General features: G+C 44.7%; 1 protein-coding gene across 7 annotated transcripts in view; it reads left to right on the forward strand.

Moving 5' to 3' along the window:
• The window catches only part of Arhgap17 (Rho GTPase activating protein 17), a 93846-nt gene that overhangs the window by 7554 nt on the left and 63576 nt on the right, over positions 1 to 22716 (forward strand). The window contains exon 1 of one of the 7 annotated variants that reach the window (XM_085841340.1): positions 19953 to 21019. The exons of the other annotated variants lie outside the window; for them this stretch is intronic. The gene's annotated coding sequence lies outside the window, so the exon portion shown is untranslated. Of the gene's footprint in view, positions 1 to 19952; positions 21020 to 22716 lie in introns of those variants that run through there. 7 annotated transcript variants of the gene reach the window in all.

The following is a 22716-nucleotide window of genomic DNA, read 5'->3' on the forward strand; positions in this document are numbered from 1 at the left end:
TTAAAGTCGGGGAGCCCCCTCCTGACTTTTTTGAGACAGGGTTTCTCTATGTCCTGGAACTCTGTATGTACACCAGAATGGCCTCAAACTCACAGAGATCAGCCTGCCTCTGCCTTCCAAGTGCTGGGACTAAAGGCTGGCCCCACCATTACCAACAAGAGGAGCCCTGTTCTTAAAAAGGATGACTTAAAGACGGTTGTGCTATGCTACTCATTCCTTCCCAGACCTTAATGGTTGTACGTTGCACACTCCTTGTATATTTGTTCCTGGACACCTACAGATGTGAAAATTCTCAAATGCTCAGGTCTCATATAAAATGTCATAGTGTGTGCACGTAGCCATTGAAGTTGTTCTGTATACTTTAAATCATCTCTAGGTCGCTTACCATAACTAATATATTGTAAATACTGTATAAGTGTTATGCTGTATATTTTAGGGAATACTGATAAAGGAAAAAATCTGTTCAGATCAGAAGCAATTTCCTCCCCAAATATTTCTTACGCAGGTTGGTTGAATCTGAGGATGGGAATACAGGGGAAGGCCAACTGTATAGGGACCAGGAAGCACTGTTGGTCTCTTCTCTTCCCAAACCACTCCCCTAGGTGATCTCAGCCCAGTAATTCTCGCCTCTTGGGAGATGGTTTGCAGTTTTATGCTCTGGTCCTGGCATGACTCCACTCCTAGGTGATACCCCCATCTTAGTCTTGAACATCTCTCACTAAGTGTGCTGCAGACATTGAACTCATGGCCTTCATCCTTAAATTTGCCTCATGTTCTTCACTTCCCTAAACCATGGATCACTAGACTTTTGCTTATGGTGTGAATCTTACCCATCTTGTTTTGTCAAAGGCTTTTTGCAACTAACACCATCACATACTACAGTAGTAGGGTTGAATAATTAGAAAGGTGACCTGGGTGGCCCATAGAACCCCAAGAGTTGACAGTGAGTTTGCTGGGCTAGGGATATAGCTCACTAGTGGAGTACTTGTGAGTTCTAGGGTTCTGTCCCCAACAACCATAAAACAGAACAAAAATTTATTTTCCTTTCCCATGGATGCAAATGTCACCAGCTGGGGTTCCCCCAGCCATTTTACAAGTCCTGTTTCTCCCCCACATTTTGAATCCTGCTGTCACCATCCCCAGCTTTCTCTTATCCTTTCATGTGCTGTCTGTTCTTGATGGACGTCCGTCTTTCCTGTCACCTTAGTCAGCCTCTCAGTTGTCACCTGGACGGAAGATTGTCTTACAGCTTGTTTTGCTCACGGAGCACAGCAGTGAATTGTGTGGAGTAGCGTGTTCTGGACTAATATGAGTCTAAGAGAAATTCTAGGAGATAGGACAGAGCTGTGGAAAACCTGTGTCAAATGAAGTGAGATCATGTTTGACGTGAAAGCAGTGTCCAGTCCCCTTTCCATCAGCTATAAGGGTTGGTGACCCTGGGTCACACCCTGTTGTTAATTGCAAGTTTGTGGTTGTATTGTTATTGGGTAGTAATTGTCCTAAGAAGTCTCTCTCTTCCACTCCCTTCCCACAGTTTTCCTTTTTAGGTGTCTGCCTTATCAGAGATGCCTTCTGGTCCATTTGATCTCTCCTTTAATGTTTCATTAGCATTTCTTCTCTAGTTTCTCACATTCTTTCACATGAGCTGGTCAGACATTTGCTTCATAGATGCTTGAACCCATAAGTCCTGGAGCACGTCAAGAGGGACTCAGGTGAACACAAATATTCATTCAGCAAACGTTGAGAGGTGCGTGGAGATTCTCCCAACTAATTGTCACCTGTCAGTGTAGACATTAGAAATTCACCAGCTTGGATTTCACACGGTCATCGGATACTTGCAGATATATGGGCTGAAGTGCAGCCAGACCTGGGGGAATACACCGAGTATTCCACTCATGGCACCTGGGACTGCTAGGATTCAAGGTGTTCTGTGTAGCACAGGGGTCTCTGACATGTGCTGGGGGGGGTGGGGGGGAGCAGGGGAATGTGTTCAGTTAGGGCTTCTCTAGATACAGAGAACATGGGCATCACATGACAAACTGCTGGAGCCACTAGGTGACAACAGAGTTACAACAGGACAGAAATAACCGTAGGGGACATGGCACTCTGTATTTCCTATCCTTTACTTTAATATCTTCTTCTGTTTATAAATCAGACAGACAGCCGGGTCTGCTTCTTAGGGGACAATCCTCTCCAGCCTTCTGAACAGGGCACAGCCCTCCAGCCTTCTTGGTGGGGACGGCCCTCTCCAGCACTTTCATTTTCAGGTCACTTGTATGGAGGATGGTGGTTGGCATGCACTATCAGCCAGTATAGAGTTTAGCTTGCAGAAATGTTAGAATTGGTGTGCCTAATTTTTTTTACTTGGTATTAACTGATAAGCATCTTTCCTCCAAAGAGAAATTTGGTTGCACATTGAAATTCTGTTGTGTTATTGTATTTATCATCCACTTATAATTTTTTTTATATTTTTTCATTAAAAATTCCTTGGTAATCATACATGAGTATAATGGATTTTGGGTCATTTTTACTCCCATTACCCTTCCTTATCTTTCTTCCTCTCCCGATGAACCCCCTCTTTTCAATAAGCCCCACCCCTACTTTCATGACTTTTGTTTATGACCCCTGAGTTTAGTTATGGAAAGGAAACAGGTAATAAAGAATGATACCCCTCCACTAGCAGCCATTAACTGCCCACAGTCCTTCAATGGTGGGGGGTGGGGACTCATAAACTGTTTTGAGCAGGTTTATATGTCTCTTATTCAGACCATTGTAGTGTTTGCATTTTGGGCATTAAGACTTACTAATGTACCAGTGGCATCCCCTGAATTCCCAGATATCAAGATTAAAATACAGTCGTTAACCACTACCACCCACTGCTAGAGACAGCAGTATTGGTGGCTTTTGCCTATTTGCAGCCTGTCATTAATTTTCTTTTCCAATTCGAAGAGATCAATCATGATTTCCATGATTTGCAGACTGCCACAATCAGATTTGGGGGTCCTGTGTGGAAGGAAGCTAAGAAAGTGAAGATGCTTTGGGCTTGAAGTCTGGGAGCAGGTGTGTCTCGGATGTGTTGGGAGAGTAGTTAGGAAGCTGTGGCACTAGGCTTAGAGGGGAGGCCAGACAGACCTAAGTGATGGCACCTAGGCTAAGGGGAACCAGGACTACAGTGACCAAGCTGCAGAAGAAGCCCAGGAAGAACTGAGGACGAGTCACGGTTGGCCGCTCATTGCTGAAATAGGCTACAGAGTGACTCTCCATTTGGGTTGTGTTTATAATACTCTCTCCTATGTGTTCTTGTGTCTTCCGCCTTCCCTCTGTGCTCCCACTGCTTCAGATCTGCAAACGTGTGAGTGCCAGTTCTGCACTGTCTCAGTAACTGATGGTTCTAGTCTGGTGTATAGATTTTTAATCAGCAATTATCCAGTCCTTTTTATGTGATCAGGTTTTTTTAATTTTAGGCTCCCCCCATTTTTGTTTAAAAGGGGTATTGAGATTGCTTTTTTTCTAACTTCAAGAGAAAACTTATAATTATGATTGTTTGGAGACTCATTCATTAAAATATTAATTGGGCCAGGTGAGGTGGCACATGCCAGAATCCCAGAACATGGGGGCCAGGAAAAGGAAGATGGTGAATTCCAGGCAGCCTAAGCTACATAGTGACAGCTTGATTGAAAAATAAGATAAATAAATTGGTAGTAATTATTTTTTAGGTACCTTCATGTTAGGCCCTATTAGTACAAAAGTAAATTAATTTATTTGCCATGAGTGCATGGTTTGGTTTGTCTGATTTAGTTATCTGTGGGGGAGCCTCAGGGAGATTTGGTAGATGCAGATCTTCTGGGGCCATAGGGAGATTGGGCACAGCATTTCTTTTTTTTTTTTTTTTTTTTTTTTTTTAAAGATTTATTTATTATATGTAAGTACACTGTAGCTGTCTTCAGACACTCCAGAAGAGGGCGCCAGATCTCGTTACGGATGGTTGTGAGCCACCATGTGGTTGCTGGGATTTGAACTCTGGACCTTTGGAAGAGCAGTCGGGTGCTCTTACCCACTGAGCCATCTCACCAGCCCCCACAGCATTTCTTTTTATGTACATCGATTTTTATGTGTCTCCCAAGTGTTTTCCTATTCTTGAGAACCTAACTACTTTTATTGGTTAACCTGGGTGATATTAATGTGTTGTGTATAGTTGACTAGTTACAACTGGTCATTTTACTATATTTTTGGTTTATTAGTGTGTGTGTGTGTGTGTGTGTGTGTATACACTATCTATGTCTGTTGTTCTACTTTTTTATTCTGTTTCATTCTTCCTCCTTTTTTCCTTTCTTCTCCTCTCTCCTCCCCTCCTTTTGGAAGCAGAGTTGCTGCTCCCCAGGCTGGCTTTGAGCTGCACTCCCTGCATGATCCTTGTGTCTCACTTTTCAGAGTGGTTGAGACCATAGAACATATCATTGTGCAGTGACCTCTTCCCATGATTTCTATTCTACTGTTCAGACTCCAAGATATGTGTTGCTGTATCCTTATTGGCGGTATTCTTGTGTGGCAGGCCTGTGAAGACCTGGCTGTTTAGAAACATGATGAGGAATGCTTGAATCCTGTCTTACTTGAGGTTTCTGTTGCTACAACAAAACACCACACACACACACACACACAAAAAAAAAGCAAGTCGGGGAGGAAAAGGTTTATTTAGCTTAGACTTCCACATCACAGATCATCATTGATGGAAGCCAGGACAGGGAACTCAGACAGGATAGGAACCTGGAGGTAGGAGCTGATGCACAGGCTATGGAGGGTGCTGCCTACTGGTTTGCTTATCATGGCTTGCTTGGCTGACTTTTTATGGAACCCAGGGCTACCAGCTCACAATGGACTGGGTGGGACTTCCCACATCAGTCACTATGAAAGTGCTGTATAGGCTTGCCCACACCTGATCTTATGAAGGAATTTTCTTAATTGAGATTTCCTCCTCTTTAGATGATCTTAGTTTGTGCTATGCTGACATGAAACTATCCAGCATAAATCCTGTCAAAATGCAAGTAAGTGTTATACTCTGGGTTACAGTGAAGTCTGTGCCTTAGTTAGGGTTTACTTCTGTGAACAGACACCATGACCAAGGCAACTCTTGTAAGGACAACATTTAATTGGGGCTGGCTTACAGGTTCAGAGGTTCAATCCATGATCATCAAGTCAGGAACATGGCAGCATCCAGGCAGGCATGGTGCAGGAGGAGCTGAGAGTTCTACATCTTCATCTGAAGGCTGCTAGCAGAATACCGACTTCCAGGGAGCTAGGATGAGGGTCTTAAGCCCACAACCACAGTGACATATCTACTCCAACAGGGCCACACCTTCTAATAGTGCCACTCCCTGGGCAGAGCATAAACAAACCAAACAGTCTACAAACAGTATTCCTCTCTATTCCGAAGCACAACATGTAGTGTGTCTCTTGAGTCTGTGTTATAAGGTTGGCAAGTGAGAATTTTTGCAGAAGAACGCAAACCGGTCCTTTAATGATACTTTCAGAGCTGATTGGTTTTGACCATTGGCCAACACGTTGACAGTCAGTTGCTTATACTGGAATGAGGTGTTTTCATGAGTATAATCTGAGAAGGAACATGGCAAATATGCTTCTCAAATGTTGCTTAGAGTTGAGGAGGAACCATTATAGTCTGGTGCTGAAACAGGTGAAGGTGAGGCTTGTAAACTAGGAGAAAGGACATCCTTCTTGAAGGTGACAGGATCTCAACCCTCGGAAGAGTGAAAATGGCAATGTGACCTGCTAGGGAGGCCAAGCTGGGCTGACAGGTTTGCCTCTTTTTTATTTTTATTTTTTTCCTTCTTGAACGTTCCTCACATCCCAGGTAATCCTCATCTGAGCTCTCTAGCAACCATTCCCTGATGGCTGCTTGGAATATGGAAGATAGGGAGGGTGACTGACTGTGTACTCCTTTTACTTGTGTATGTATAGGGATGGGGGTGGGAGGCAAGGCCTCCCTGGATAGCCCAGGATAGCCCAGGATTGACTATGTAGCCCATGATGGCCTAGAACTCATGACAGCCATTCTGCTTCAGCCTTCCAGGTGTTTGGATGGCCTCATAGTCAGCTGGGAACTATGCATTTCTTTTAGGAGTCCCATGGGTGAAGTCCATTTTACATGGGCCCTCGGTTCTGTGTGGCTGCCTGGCAGGTTGCTGGGTTTTTACTACTCTGACTCAGTTTCAGAGAAGGAACTGAAAGAGGCAATGGTAGGTGGATTATCGGCGGCAGTATGGGCATGTTGCTCTTAAGGAAGTGCTTAGCAAGTCAAGAGGCAGCAGACTTAATTGTAGGCTCTGACTCTTAAAGAATAGAAGCTTTGCTGAAGATTTTAGGTGGAGGTCATAACAGTCCTCGGGCCAGAACTCCTCCCTCTGTCCAAGAGGATCTGGCTGTAATTTCATAGGCTCTAGAGGCATCAAGGCCAAGGCCGAGAACACTGAGGTGAGGAGACCTCACTTCCAGTCTGGCAGCTCAGCAAATCCAGCAGTTCTCCACTAGAGCTCCATGCATGGCTACTCTCTAGAGAGATGCTAGCAGTGTTTGCGTGTGCTCTTTCACTACTCTTTAGAACACTCGCTTGCGTGTTAAATGTGAGCTCCCCAAGCAGAAGTGTTCTCTCAGGGATGAGAACTCATAGTCATCAAATTATTTCCTCACAGAATCAGCTTTCTATGCACTTAGTTGTTCTTAAAGGCCAGCCTGTGGGGTGTAGTGAGAGCCCAAAGAGCTGAGGCGCCACAGTGCTGATCTCACACCTTGCCAGTGAGCATACTCTCTTGCGCTGTCTATCTCCCTCTGTCGTATTCCCTCCCCTCTCTTCTCCCTCTTCTCTCTTCCTCCCTCCCTCCCTCCCTCTCTTCCTTTCCCTCCTTCCCTCTTCCTACCCTGCCTCCTTTTTCTCTCTCACCTCAGCTTGGTCAACCCCTGTGTTGTGCTCCAAAGGCTTCTGACACAGCAGTAAAACACACCCCGGTATGTTTAAGACATTGGCACATAGGAAAGAGGTATAAGACATCGAGGAAATAGCATATGACAACAGGTGAGTTAGCATCGTGGGCCAGTCAGGTTAGATATCACCTCACCATCATATGCCAAAGTAAATCCTAGCTGGATCAAGAGTTTTATACAGTGGCTGGGGTCAGTTCAGTGTTAGAACACTTACCTAGCATGCTTGAAGACACTGGTTCCATGTCCAGTATAAGAAAAAATACCATAAAAATTAATAGAAACAAAAGCAGCTTATCATAGAAAGTATTTGTGGCTTGGCATAGAAGTGCAGAGAAAGAGCAATAGATAACCTGAAGGTTTGAGCAATTAAATTTTGGGCAGAGCTCAAAACTGCCTAGGAGCTCAAGGCCTTAGGTTTGGTTCCTCGGCACCACAAAATAAGTAATCTTGTCTGTTGTGGTTTCATAACGAATGCTGTGTTGTATGCTATTTGGAAAAAAGCAGTTGCCACAACTGAGGGCTCTCACCCCAGTGTGTGAAGCTCTCACTTTGAAGAACACTGGCATGATGAGCAGATAAAACAACATTCATGACTGCACGCAGATGACTAGGACTGGATGAGACTCTTCTTTTTTCTTTCTTTTTTTGGTTGTTTGTTTCATTGAGATGGGATCTTGCTGTGTAGTTCTGGGTGGCCTGAAGTGAGTCTGTGTAGACCAGGCTGGCCTCAGACTCACAGCTCTGTCCACCTCTGCCTCCCCAGTGCTAGGATTAAAGGTGTGGCCACCGTGCCTGGCTGTGATTGTTTTTAGAAATGCAAAACTTTAAGATGCAATTTTTCACCTGCAAAATTGTGTGCAAGATAATGGTGTGCTGCTGTTGGAGGCTGGAAGGGTGTGCCGCACACTACTGCTGGGGATGGGAATGGATTTTTACAGTACTAGAAATGTCATGCTGCTCTGACCACAGTCTATCCCTTCTTTTTTTTTTTTTTTAAGGTCATGCTTTTTATTTTTCTTTGCTCAGATGGATTTTTCCACATGAAGGTGGGATTTCCTTTTTTTTTAATTTTTAATATTTTTATTACATATTTTCCTCAATTACATTTCCAATGCTATCCCAAAAGTCCCCCATAGCGCCCCCCACTTCCCTACCAACCCATTCCCATTCTTTTGGCCCTGGCATTCCCCTATATTGGGGCATATAAAGTTTGCAAGTCCAATGGGCCTCTCTTTCCAGTGATGGCCGACTAGGCCATCTTTCAATACATATGCAGCTAGAGACAAGAGCTCCGGGGTTCTGGTTAGTACATCATGTTGTTCCAACAATAGGGTTGCAGATCCCTTTAGCTCCTTGGGTACTTTCTCTAGCTTCTCCATTGGGAGCCCTGTGATACATCCAATAGCTGACTGTGAACATCCACTCCTGTGTTTGCTAGGCCCCGGCATCGTCTCACAAGAGACAGCTATATTTGGGTCCTTTCAGCAAAATCTTGCTAGTGTATGCAATGGTGTCAGCGTTTAGAAGCTGATTATGGGATGGATCCCTGGATACGGCAGTCTCTAAATGGTCCATCCTTTCATCACAGCTACGAACTTTGTCTCTGTAACTCCTTCCCTGGGTGTTTTGTTCCCAATTCTAAGAAGGTGCACAGTGTCCACACTTTGGTCTTCATTCTTCTTGAGTTTCATGCGTTTAGCAAATTGTATCTTATATCTTGGGTATCCTAAGTTTTGGGCTAACATCCACTTATCAGTGAATACATATTGTGTGAGTTCTTTTGTGATTGTGTTACTTCACTCAAGATGATGCCCTCCAGGTCCATCCATTTGGCTAGGAATTTCATAAATTCATTCTTTTTAATAGCTGAGTAGTACTCCATTGTGTAAATGTACCATAATTTCTGTATCCATTCCTCTGTTGAGGGACATCTGGGTTCTTTCCAGCTTCTGGCTATTATAAATAGGGCTGCTATGAACATAGTGGAGCATGTGTCCTTTTTACCAGTTGGGACATCTTCTGGATATATGCCCAGGAGAGGTATTGCTGGATCCTCCGGTAGTACTATGTCCAATTTTCTGAGGAACCGCCAGACTGATTTCCAGAGTGGTTGTACAAGCTTGCAATCCCACCAACAATGGAGGAGTGTTCCTATTTCTCCACATCCTCGCCAGCATCTGCTGTCACCTGAATTTTTGATCTTAGCCATTCTGACTGGTGTGAGGTAGAATCTCAGGGTTGTTTTGATGGGAATGGATTTTTACAGTACTAGAAATGTCATGCTGCTCTGACCACAGTCTATCCCTTCTTAGAGTCCCCTTCCTTCAGAGCGTCTGGTGTGACTGAGTCAGTCACGCCACTTCCTCTTGGACATCGCTTTCAAGACTTATTCCATCTGGCCCTTCCTTTCATCTCTCCTGCAAAATGCCTGACTTTGGCTTCTCTCTTGTACCTGGGATGTGGGGTTGTAGTGCAGAAAGAGTCCAGTTGTGCAGGTTGGCACTGCCAAACCTTACCACCTCCAACTCCTTTGGGCCTTAGTCCAGCTTTCCCATGGTTGGCTCTGGTTCTCAGTCCATCTTCCTGAGTACCTTTGCCAGACTTTCACTTTTATCATGGCAGGCATACCCCCTCCCCTTGATTACCTTCCCAGTTTTCAGAGAAGACTGGAGGTGCTTGCTTCTGCTGGTCTCGTGGTCTAGCTGACAGGCATTCTTTTTGGTTTCAGCAGGTGTGTCTTTATCCTTCCCCTCCCAGCCCTGACCACTCCTCTGCTCTGCCTGCCCTGCCCCCTCTCCTGCACCGAACTCTGTCTTCTCAGTTGATAACAGTTTTCTCCTCCCTTCTTGGTAATGACTTCTTGTCAGTGGCCTGCATCTTGACCTTTGATACCCATTTGGCTTATTTTTGTATCCACGGGACATAGCCTAGAGAAGGCACCCAAGAAATACTATTTTAATGAATGAATCCCAAACCAATTGAAGTTGAAATTTAAAATTTTTATTTATTTTGGTTTTTTGAGACAGGGTTACTCTGTGTACCCTTGTCTGTCCTGGAACTGACTTAATAGACCAGGCAGACCTATCCTCCTGCTTCTGGCTCCCAAGTGCTAGGATTAAAGGAGTGTGCCACCATGACCCCATTTACTTATTTATTTTTATTTCATGTGTATGACTATTGCCTGCACGTGTGTCATGTAGCATATATGTGCTGTTGCCCATGAAGGCCAGAAGATGGTGCCAGATCCTCTGGAACTGGAGTTACAGATGATTGTGGGCTGCCCTGTGCATGCTGGGAACCAAACCCAGGTCCTCTGGACAAGCACTCAGTGCCCTTAACTTCTGAGCCATCTCCCCGGCCCAGAAATGAAATCTTTCAATCAGTTTTCTAGGCACTAGAAAGGAAGTGATAGCAATGCTCACTTCTAGACAGGAAAAGGCATTGAAGTACGTTTTAAGGGTCGCAGCTATCTTCTCCGTCCCATGTACTATCCTTCATCCCAGCCTCAGCTCACATCCATTGCTGACTTCAACTCTCCTGCCATCTGCCACTCAGCCTTGGTTTCTTAACAGCTCTCTCCTGGCATCTTCCCTTCCTTCTGCAGGGATTCTTTCTCTGTCCCCTGCTGTGACTCTCCCTTGTCTGCATGGACGTGCCCAATGGCCTGTCTGCAGGTCCCCGGAACTCAGCATTTCCAGGGCTGGTCTCATTCACCCCATTAGATCTCTGAGATGCTTTCTCAGAATGAAGACTTCTGTGTCCAGCAGGTATTCAGTAGATGCTCTTAGTGGTTGTGTGAGGTTCCTATTTCCCACTTAAAAGGGCTGCTCATCACCATGGGGTCTGTTCCTGCTCAATCCATAGTTGCAGCATTTTCCTTCCCCCTCTGCAAAATGCAAACCTATTTGCTTAGGCCCTCTCCTTCTCACCCGAGTCTCCTCTTTTTTGTGGCTTTTGATATTTTCTTCCTTGGCCTCTATCTTAGTCAGGCTTTACTATTGCTGTGATGAAACACCATGACCAAAGCATCTTGGAGAGGAAAGGGTCTATTTGGCTTACACTTGCACATCACTGTTCATCATCAAAGGAAGTCAGGACAGAAACTCAAACAGGGCAGGAGCCTGGAGGCAGGAGCTAATACATGGAGGCCATGGAGGAGTGTTGCTTACTGGCTTGCTCAGCCTGCTTTCTTAAAGAACCCACCTGCCTAGGAGTGACACCACCCATAATGGAGTGGGCTCTCCCACACCAATCACTAATTCAGAAAATGTCCTATAGACTTGCCTGTGGCCCAGTCTTATGGACAGGGGAGCAGAGGCAGAGGCAGGTGGGTTTCTATATAGTGAGTTCCAGGACAGCCTTCTCTCAGACGACCCTAACTTGTGTCAAGATGACATAAAACCATCTGGCACAGCCTTTAATATGTGATCTCTCACTTCTTCCACACAGTTGCCTGGAGAACTTTCTGGAAGAACAGCTACAGTAATGATAGCTAATACTTGATTTTTACTAGATGTCAGCACTGTTTCAAGTTTAGTCAAGTAGCAGCCTGTTTAGACTCAGCAAACCCTGGGAAATGATTGTCTAGTCCCTTTCTACCAGTTAGATAGGAGCACAGGATGCGGACCTGGTACATCTGTTTTTTCCTGGTTTTAGGAAGCAGGCACTTTGCTCATCTCTCTCTTTGAATCTTTCAAGTCTGTAAGGTAGACATTCTTCCTGGCGTCATTTTCTAATAGACACAGGTACAGAGATACCAAGTAATTTGTTCATGGTTTCTCAGGTCTTTGGTGGTGGCTAGATTTGGCTCCAGGCTTAACTGTTAGACATTCCTCCATCCCAAGGAGCTAGTATATTCCTGGGAAGAGGCTTCCAGATAAATTTATGGGTGTTTTAGGTTCTTTCTTCAGGTTTCTGGATTAGTTGTAAACATTTGGAGTCTAGTGGGAAGAAGCCATGTTCCTACTCAGCATGATCAGGGACCAGAACTGTGCCAGAACACTTGAACAATTGCAAGAGAAAACTAATATCCCATTTGAACGGCATCCAGATAACTCATGGGGGAACGATACATTTTCCCAGTAATCCTGAAGGTGAAGCCCTCCAGGCCCTGCCTCTCTCTCCTCCCAGTTCATCAATTGACTTCATAAACTGATGTTAGTTTGTTTGTTTGGTAGGATCTCTGTGTAGCCTTGACTGTCCTGGAACTCACTACATAGAAATCCATCTGTCTCTGCTTCTGTCTCCCTAGGATTAAAAGTACACACCACCACTCCCAGCTACAAATTGATTTTTGACAGTCTTAGGCATATAATGACCACAGTGGCATGTAGCAGCTGCACAGCACATTGAAGTTCTGTCTTCACCTCCTGGTACATCTCTGAAACTCAGTGAGGAGCGAAATGAATGTCGGGCATTGGGAAACACACCACTTCAGTGGTTCTCAACCTTCCAAATGCTGGGGCCCTTTAATATACTTCATGTTGTGGTGACCCCAACCACACAGTTATCCCATTGCTACATCTTAACTGTAATTTTGCTACAGTTATGAATTGTAAAATGTAAGTATCTTTGTTTTTTGATGGTCTTAGGTGACCCCCAGAGAGTCTCAACCACAGGTTGAGAGCCACAGCATTAGTTTGACGTGATTGGCTACACAGGTTTAGTTTTTCTCCCCTGTTTAAATCCATTAAATGTTATGAGACATCTAAAAAGATGATTTATGTCTTTTTTTTTTTTTCTGTGCGTTGGTGTTGTTGCCTGCATGTGTCTGTATGAGGAAGTTGGATCCCCGGAACTGGAGTTATAGACAGTTGTGAGCTGCCTTGTGGGTGCTGGGAATTGAACCCTGGTCCTATGAAAGAACAGCCAGTGCTCTTAACCACTGAACCATCTCTCCAGCTCTGACTTTTTTTTTTAAGTCTTAGGGGGAAAAAAAAAAAGGAATGGAAGCCATTTAGCAAAAGTTCCAGGTGTGCCTATTAAGTGGGTCACTAGACAAGGTATCAAGTACAGTTTGCTCATTCATTCTCTGCTAGATCAGGACAGTAGGACATTAGAGTAAGCTTCAGAAATGCCATTATATCTAGCCTTTAACAGAAAGAGGGCAAACAGAATGCAGAGTTCACAGAAATTAAAATCTATCTCACTGTGACATGTTCAGAAGCAGAAGTCAAATGTGGTCAGAAAATAAAGCAAGTGTTTATATTTTCTGCTGTCCCAGGACCCAGGGCTCGAAATTTACACAATCCTACCAAACTGCGGGCTACAGCAATTACCTTGAGTAAGACACACTGGTTCTCTCCCAGACACACCTTTTGAACTGTAATGCTGAGGGCAGGGTTGCCTCCCCTTCTCTCAGGGATGTTTGGGAGTATGTGCAGACATTCTTTCTGTGACTGCAGTGGAGGAGGAGAGAATAGAACACATTGTCACTCATTGCTACGTGGGTAGAGGCCAGGATGCTATGAAATACTCCACAGTGCTCAGGTCAGCCCCCACAGGAAGGAATTACCTACATCAAAATGTCAGGAGAGTCAGGTTTGAGAAACATTAAAATCTTAAAGAATCTAGCCGGCTAGCAGCCCAAGTTCCTGTATCCCAGGACCTCGCTAGACACCAGAGAAGTCCCAGTTTTAAGGGTTGGAAAGCGGTAATCTTTCAGAAGCCATTCTATTCGGAAAGTCTCCTGAAAAGTAGACAGAAATCTTTAAACTCTTAAATTGTTCCTTGCGTATCTGCTTGAGTAGTGGGGCTGAAAGCCTGGTATCAGGTCTGCCAGCCTGGAGCAGGAATCCCCTCTAGATCTCGCCACTGGGTGGGTGGGTGCAGCTTCTTTGGAATCGGCTTGTGTCGTAAGAGCTCTTTGCTATTCTTCCCTAGGAGACTCCCTCCTGGCTTCTCTTCATCTGCCTTTTCCTCCCCACTTCTGGGGTAAATGGGGCCTCCTGGAGATGACCTTTTGGTCACTGTCTCTCTAAATACAACATTTTTTATCCAGTACTTCAGGATGCTGTTCTGTTGTCCCTTGGTCTTAGTGTTTCTGCAAGTCAGCCATGATTCTTTTTCTTGTTCCCGGTATGTCCTTTCCTCCTTCTGTTTACTTTTAAGATTTATTCCATGTCTTTGATTTCAACAACAGTTTTTCTTGATGAATATAGAGAAAATACTGATGTTTTTCTCTTATTATCCAGCTTGGGGTTCTATGGTCTTGTTGGATCTTTAGCTTAATATCATTCATTTAAAAGATCTGTCTACTTGTGCCTGTCTGTCTGTCTGGCTGGCTGCCTGCCTGCCTGCCTGTCTGTCTTGTGACCCTGTGTGGGTGGTTGGAGCGTTAAGAGATCATCAGGTGTTCTCTAGCACCCTCCACCTATCCCCAAGAGGCAGTTTCTCCCTGAGCCTGGCTTTGTGTTCCTCTGCTAAGCTGGAAGTCAGCAAGCCCCGGCAGTCCTCCTTTGCCTCCTCCCACTCAGAGCTGGGGTTACGAGCCTAAATGGGATACCCAACTTGTTACTTGGGTGCTAGCATCTGACCTCCACTGCTGGCGATTGGGTAGCAGGTGCTCTTACCTGCTGTGTAATAATTTGTTCATGGTTGCTCAGGTCTTTGTTGGTGGCTGAAATTGGCTCCAGGCATAACTCTTAGACATATATGCCCCTACCCTAAAGAGCCAGTACATTCCTGGAAGGGGTCTTCCAGATAAATTTGTGTGTGTTGTAGGTTCTATTTGCAGGGTTCTGTAGGAGTTGTAAGAGTCAGGGCCTGGTCTCTCCAGCCTCTGCTTGGTTTGTTTTTAGAGAATTCTTAGGTGTTGACTCTACACGCTCCTTCTGTCCCTGCTTCCTCATTTCCCCACCTGGGATTAATAGCGTGCCATGTTAGACTTTTGATTTGTATCCTTTAGATCCCGGGTCCTTTGTTCCACTTCTCCCCCCTGTGTTTTACTTGGGAGAATTCCTGGACATTTCCAGATCCCTCATCTGCTCGTGTGTGCTGTTTGTTTGTTTTTCGTTTTGCTAACCTCTTTTATACATTTGCCATATTGTTTTAAAGTTCCTGCATGTCAGCTTGAGCCAGTACCTTTGCTGTCTCAGAGTTCAGTTGGATTGGCTGTCATAATGACCCCTTCTGGGTTTTTACTAGTTGTTTGTGAGCAAATGTTTGAGGAAGGTGAGAATGGCATGCCCCTTCTGCTCGGCTGCTAGTGTGTTCACTTAGCTTGCAGTTGTTTGGGTCTTGGCTTTGTTGTTGCTTAACATAAGTTTCCTCTGGGCGGGTCTTATATACCATGGCTCTGCTGCCTTGCCCCGGAACTTAGCAGGCCTGTGTCCATGCATCAAGGGCTCTCTTAGCTCCCCTGTCCTTCTGAGGAGGACTACTGCCTGATACTCACTTTAAGGTCCAGAGACACACAGTGCTTCTCTCAGTTCCCATTGTTCTTCAGCAGGCTCTGTATTCCTTTGCCACAGTTGTCCTAGAGGAACTGATGTATGTTAACATTGCCCATCTACTCAGTGGTCTACTGCATCTACCTCTGCACAGGATAAGGCCAGGATAAGAGATTTCTCTGGATAGGACATTGTCTTGTTCTCTGACTTTGGCAGGCCCATATGTTAAACCTGAAAAGCATGAGAGAAAGACCAGTTCCATGTTTTTGAGTAAAATTTGAAGCAAGTTTTAATTAAATGCTAGCCAGGATGGTAGACTGTAGCCAAGACCATTCTGGAATTGCCAGCAAATGGTGAGGAGTCACATTTTGCAGAGGCTTATAAAGGCTACGTCTTTCCCACAAGGTCCAATCAGGGGCCAGCATACATCCTGACGTACTTCCTGCCTACATAACCTCCCATCTACATCTGATCAAGCACATGTGGTGCAGTTAGGTCAAACAAGCTTGTTTAGGGGAGTGAAAACCTAAAACATTCGCCGCCAGCATTTCAGTAAGTGTCTGTCCTTGGGCAAGGGGCTTACAGGGTAGAGGCACTTTTGTTTTATGGCTCTCTTAGCCATAAAATTAAAACTTAAAACATAACTTCTGCTTATATACACACCTCGGCTTAGGTACCAGCCGTGTCACTTTCACTATATCCAACATTAATATCTACAGCTCTCCGGTTAGATTAGATCTCAGAAGTCACTTCTTTCAGAAAGCCTTTTCCATATCCAGAATCTGTGTTCAAGGTTCTTCCTGTTTCTTAATTTTCTCTACAAGAGGTTTTTATTTTTCTGTACAGACAATTGAACCTAGGGCCTTGTATAAGCTAGGCAAGTACTCCTCCACTGTGCCACATCACCTGTTGTGCAAGTTAGTGAACTTGTCTGTGCCTAGGAGTCTCATCTGTGAGTTGGGTATAGTAGTAGTATCACTCCCAAGGCTACTCTGGGGCACAGTAGGTGAGTATATTAGATGGTTTATAGCAGGGTCTTTTAGACCCCACTGCTGAAACCTAGGCAGGTTATTTCCCTGTGCCTCAGTTTCCTCATCTATAGAGTGGGATAATAAAACCTTCATTACAGTGTTATTTTGGGTTTAGTGGAATTATTTCTGACAGAACACCTGGATCTCATAGAGCCCCAATAATGGGCTCAGTAGGCTGTGATGTCAGGGAACCCAGTGTGCTGCGACTGCCCTGGCGGAGTGCTCACTGCCTAGAAGAAAAGACTTCATTTTCCTCGATAGTCTGTCAGGACAGGGGCCATGTCTCTTACTCATGAAGCGCTCATAGAAGGAAACTAAACAAATAGTTACTCCGTGACTGAATCATGAGAAGGTTGTGTGGTTGAAGTCAGTGCCGCTGCATGGCCCCACTCAGTTTCCATTAATTATTCTGTAGATCCTTTTGAGAACAAGCCATGGGTTTGAAATGAGTTTTCTGTTTTCAGTGTCTGTAGCAGTATTCATCTACCGAGCACTACCCGACCTTTAGAAAAAGTGAGTAAGATTTATAGTGTTCCACACCCAGGGTCTTCCTGTTCACCCGCTCAGCACAGCCTCACCCAGTTTTCCAAGTGAACAGATTTTCCTTTCATTTTGTGAGCATGTTCCTCTTGGAACCTTCTGGGTTGCTTCTGATTTGTGGTCATTGTAGAAACCTGGATGAGCTCAGCTATTCAGGTTCTCAGTACTGCTCCTGTCTTGAAATGTTTGTGGAGACAGTCTGCATTTTCAAAGAAGGTTTGGGTATTCTCTTTTTGGCTGTCTAATTGAAGCATTCTTAGTGTGGGAATGATCGTGCAAATATAAAGAAAATGGGGGCTGGATGGTAAAGAGATGCATTTCTAGGGCCTATGATTAGTTTGTGGTGGCATCAGCAGCAGAATCTGTCATGAGAATACAAGAAGACTTTGTCTGGTGCTGAGGTTTTTTCTTGAGGCTCAGAGGCTGGTCACATTCTAGAGGTTGTCAACTCAGAAAGTAAGGATTGGCTGTAAAGGTTCCTATCATCCTATTAGTGTATTGAGAGTATCTTCATAAAAGATGATAATGTCACATGTTAAGTTTTTAAACTTTCTCTTGTCGTACTGGGGTAGCTATGAGGAGATTGTACGTGGTAAGCAAGTGCTCTGCCACCGAGCCACACCCCAAATCCTGACACCGTTCTGAATGATAACATCAGTCTAGTATTAAATGGGAAGCTCTCTTGATAGGCATTCTAGGTTCCCAAGGCTTTCAGTTTATAAACACTGGTCCTCCTCCCCACTGATCTTTCTGAAGGGTTTCCTGAGTGAGTAGTGTGTAGACAGTGATTTTGCTACACTAACTAGCCTGTTGAAATGGCCACTTACCATTAGCTTTGTGTCTCTGTTTTTGAATGTGCCGTGGCAGCTGAGAGGCCTGAGTCAGTCCCTACCTCTGTTCTTGTATACCACAGTCAGAGTTTTCATTTGAAAGCTCAACTCTGAGTCCTTATGGCAAAGATCTCATGGTATTCCTCAAAGATGGCAGGGATCTTAGCCAGGACCCTGCCCTGTCCTGCCTTGCTGAATCCAGACACTTCCAGGAGGCTTTGTCCATACCCTTTCCTAGACCCTAGATCTGAAGTTGCAGGATTGCTTGGGAAGCCTGTCCTGGCCACATAGATCATTACTCTCCTGTGAATAGGGTTGTTTGTGTAGTTTTCTGTCTTTTCCTATGAGCTTCTCAGGGGTGGGGTGTGACTCCCCTCTGCCTCTTTTTCCCTCTCCCCAGTTCTTGACATTTAGTGTACTCCATAAATAATGGGTGAACTAGTGGTGATCCAAGATCTTAGTGCCTTCAGGCAAGTTCATTCTGGGCCTGGTACTTGAGGTAGAGGCCGGCTCTGGTCCTGTGAGCACTCCTCTGGGAACTGCCTCCCGTAGCTGAGTGTTTTGCAGCTCCAGATGCTGAGCCTTTCATAGAATCCTGGAATCCCATCTCTCAGTGTCCTGTTTATTGTGTACCAGTAATTCTCCCTGGTGGCTCCTGTCCTACAGGTGTCATCACAGACTTGGTTTTCCTGGAAAGCTGTTCTGCCCCTGCCCTCTCTTGAAGGTTGTCCTTTGTGACCTTGAGGTTTCTTTGAACAGTACCTTATTCCCAAGAGAAACTAGAATGGCTTGTTAACTTGGGAAAGGTCATCTTTGAATAAGATGCGGTTTTTATCTGATGAGTGTTTGAATTTGTTGTACTTCGGAACAGCTCACACTCCCATAGACCATCACTGAATGCCCGTATCATTGTAAATGAGAGAAGTAATCACAAAGGTGGTGTTGGGGATGGAGAGATGATGGCTCAGTGATTAGGAGCACTGACTGCTTTTCCAGAGGTCCTGGGTTCAGTTCCCATGTGGTTACATGTTAGCACACAAGTTTCCTTAACTCCAGTTTCAGGGGATTCAGTGCCCAATTCTGGCTCTTCAGGAACCAGGCATACATGTGATGTACATGTATACATACATGCAGCCAAAATACACATATACATAAAATAAAAATAAATACATATGAAAAGATGAAAGAGTTGAATTTCTAAGTAACCAGTATGGTGGTATTACTATTTTTATTTCTGTTGGTAGTTATAATGACTTCCATTTTACACTGGAGTAGACACACAAAGTCCAGGGCATTTGGCTTTACAGACCTACTTCCTGGTTCCTGTCACACCCTAAATCCATCTCTTTCCCTGAAATGAAACTCAGGCTCTTATCACTGAGTGGCTTCTAGAAGCAAAGATGGCAAGAGTAGTTCCAACCATGAGTCACACATTTGAGATGTTCTCCAGGCAGCACTGAGCTGGGAAGAGTGCTCTCTGTCTAGTATGTGAGAGGCTTTACGCTAGCCTTGTACCTGCCAGCTGTTCGCTGCAGGTTCCCACTGCTCTGCCCTAGTGACTCTGCTGTCCCTAAGACTTCCACTACCATGTCGCCCCAGGCCAGCTGTGCTTAGGGATCAGCTGCAGAGCTTTTTCTGTAAAGGAATGGAGCAGGGGAGGCAGAAGGCTGTGGAGAAGATACCGGACACTGACCTCTGGCCTCCACATGTGCTCAAAAGTGCTATACACACATGCACATGCATACATGCCATAAACTTTTAATCATGTGCTGCCAACTCCCAGTGGTTCTGTGTTGGGTCCAGGCATGGAGATATTGAGTCATGTTTTCCTTAGGACAGGGGCACTGCTCAGAAGTGAATTGTGATTTCATCTTTGTGGGCCATTATGGAGTGTACTTACACATATAGATGATACACTTGCCGTGTGATATGGCCTGCTTTTCTGTTGTGCAGCATATAGTGGAGATTAAATAAATCCCAAGAGAAAATGATCAGAGCCAGACAGTCAGATGTAGGAAGCTATTGCCATAGTAAATAAAGAAGTACCTCTCTCGCTCTTGCTCTTGCTCTCTTTTTTAGGACAAGGTCTCTTTATTACATAGCCTTGGCTGTCCTGGAACTTACTGCATGGGCCAGGCTGGCCTCTAACTCATCAGTCCTCCTAACTCTGCCTCTGGGATTAAAGGTGCATGCCACCCGACTTGTGAAGTACATTCTAAAATAACAGTGAAAAGTGTAGCTGTGATGATTAGAGTTAATTACAACTCGACACATTTAGAATTACCTAGGAAGAGAATCTCAATGAGGAATTGTCAGCACTGGGTTGGCCTGTGAGCGTGTCTGTAGAGGATAGTCTTAAATTAATTGGTATGGGAAGACCCAGCTCAGTGAGGGCACCACCATTCCTTTGGCTTGGGATCCCTGGCTGTGTAAGAATGAAGAAACAGAGCTGAGTGTAGTCACATGAGCATGTGTGCATTCATTTCTCTCTGACTGTGGGTGTTATGTGATTGGCTGCCTTGAATCCCCCTAATGATGGACTGTAACCTGGGATTATAAACTAATATAAGTCTCTAATCTGCTCCCATTGAGTTGCTTTTGGTCAAGGTATTTTATCACAGCAACAGAAATGAAACTAGAACAAGTAGTAAATACGGAAAGTGGTAACCATTGTCTTTAATCATTATTTAGTACTAGATACCCTGAACATAATTGTCTGTGCTGTTTTCCTGTGGTGGGCAGCAAGGTTGTCTTTACAGCAGCATCTCTACAAATGTGTGAGAAATGCACCGTGCTCCCAGTGCACTGTCCTTTGCTGATGGAGTTTTTAGCTGCATCTTATGGGACTGCTTACCTGTGCATGAGTTTGGTCCATCAGTGATTACAGCGCCATTAGGGGACACTTGTTCTACATGTCCAACTCACTTCTAGTAGATTTTTCATCATCCCATGTAAGATCCCTCATTCCCTTTTACAGTGAAACCTGATAACCATTCCACTCAGCCAGCCATGCCAGAAGTGATAGCAACTCAGGCTCGGCTCACAGCCACTGTTTTTATCTTTAGTATTATTCTTTTCATCACTGTTCTTTGGGCCTGGAGTAGTTCACTAAAAACAGTAGGCCCCTCCCAGAGCTGCCATTTCCATCAGCTGAGCGACAAAGCTGCTTTGTGAGCTGAATTAGGAACTGAGTTATCATCTGGACCCTGACTTCTGTGCAACTCGCTTTCCAAAGGCAAGATGTAGTAGCACTGAGTTAACTTAGAGAGCATTTCAATTTGTGCTCTTTTGGCACTGTGTGTCTGTGTGTGTGTGTCTGTCTGTCTGTCTGTCTGTTCGTCTATCCGTGTAGATAGAACCTAAAGCCTCTCACATCTCTTATATGCTCGGCAGTTATTCAGCCACTGAGCCCCACCCAGACTGCTGGCGACTTTCTATGTGGTTTTCAGCTCTTCCTGGCCTCTTGTTGCCTTGCATAGCAATAAAAAGGTCCGCTTCCTGTAACTTCTCCCATAGGCCATGGTGTTCTATGCCTTTTCTGCCTTAACAGTAACTTGAATGTTCGGCTTTTGTTGTTGTTGTTGTTGATTTTACCTGTTTCTGATTTCAAAAAGAAACTTTGCAGTCTGAAACTCCTCCAGGTCCAAGCAGGTGAACACAGAGCACGTAAGTGGGCTAGGGGATGTGGGACTTCCGGAAGTCTGTACGAGGACGCCACTGAGAGAAGTGCAGTGTGCTGCTGGTGGAGAAGTTTCCTTGGACCCTGCCATAGGCAAAAAGTTTTGGTGGAGCTTTGAGACTTAGGCCACGTGGTTAGAGTAGGGCCAGCAAAAGATTCCACTTCATGTGCCAGAGGGAAAGGCCAGCCAGCAAGCAGAAGGCTGTGGGCATGCTCACGTATGTGAGAGAACGATAAAGTGTGACTGCTGGGCTTAGTCACTGACCAGGATTCAATAATCATCCAAAAAGATTGAGTTAAGATTGATAAGGCTTCATGTTTGTTAAAATAAAACTAAATAGATGAACTCCATCTTAGAGAAAGAAGCTGGATAAACTCTAGGTTTGGAGTTCAGAGTGTAGAATGCTTAGCTGTCTCTGCTTGTGCCGTTGCTTAAATACTGTATATGATCTTTTCCAGGACAAGCACCCTTTCCTTTCACATGTCTTGCATGGGAATCCCCTCCCCCCAGATGACCCCTTTAGAGGTCTGTGAACTCAGGACTTTGTAAACTATTCAGTGGAATGTGAAACAAATCGTTTGATGTACAAAGTATGAGAGGGGCCTTTATTTTTAAAAATCCAATTAAGTAGATTTCAGATTCCTTTTTAGCAGCTCAAGAAGACAACAGAGCTGGTGAGAGAAAATAGTAAGAGCTCACCCAGGCCTGCAGCTCTTTGGGTCTTGGAAGCATTTCTAACAGGATCACACAAACTTGAATTTCTAGGGACAGAGATCCCCTTCTAGTCTGTAAGCCTGCCTCTGTCACTTCCCTGTGGATACAGTCATGATGTGTGCAGTCTCCAGCTGGGGAGAACACTGGGGTTTCCTGACCAGCTGAGGCTTCCCTGTTTTGTTTCTAGGTAACTAGAATTAAAATCAGTTTATTAAAAATTATTTCAACTTTCTGTGTTGTTGTTACATATCAAGTGATGTGTGGGCAGGACTGTGATCTTACATGTGAGTATATAAACCGAAGGCAGCTGTGTGGTCTTAGACATAGGATGGCATTAGTGTTTGGCATCAGTGTTGATGCCCCATCTATATGCTTGTTTACCCCAGATACCGTAGCAAGGGTAGAATTATGAGCCTCTACACTGAAAAGGAAAAACTTTTAAAGGTGAAGTCTTGGGCCATAGTCAAATTCATCCCTGTGCTATCTATGGCTACTTCCAGTGGAGCTGAGCAACCAACCGTAGCACAGTGTAGGCTGC

Source organism: Mus caroli, unplaced genomic scaffold (assembly GCF_978045245.1).
Source record: "Mus caroli unplaced genomic scaffold, Mus_caroli_1 scaffold_8, whole genome shotgun sequence".
Classification (NCBI taxonomy): Eukaryota; Metazoa; Chordata; class Mammalia; order Rodentia; family Muridae; genus Mus; species Mus caroli.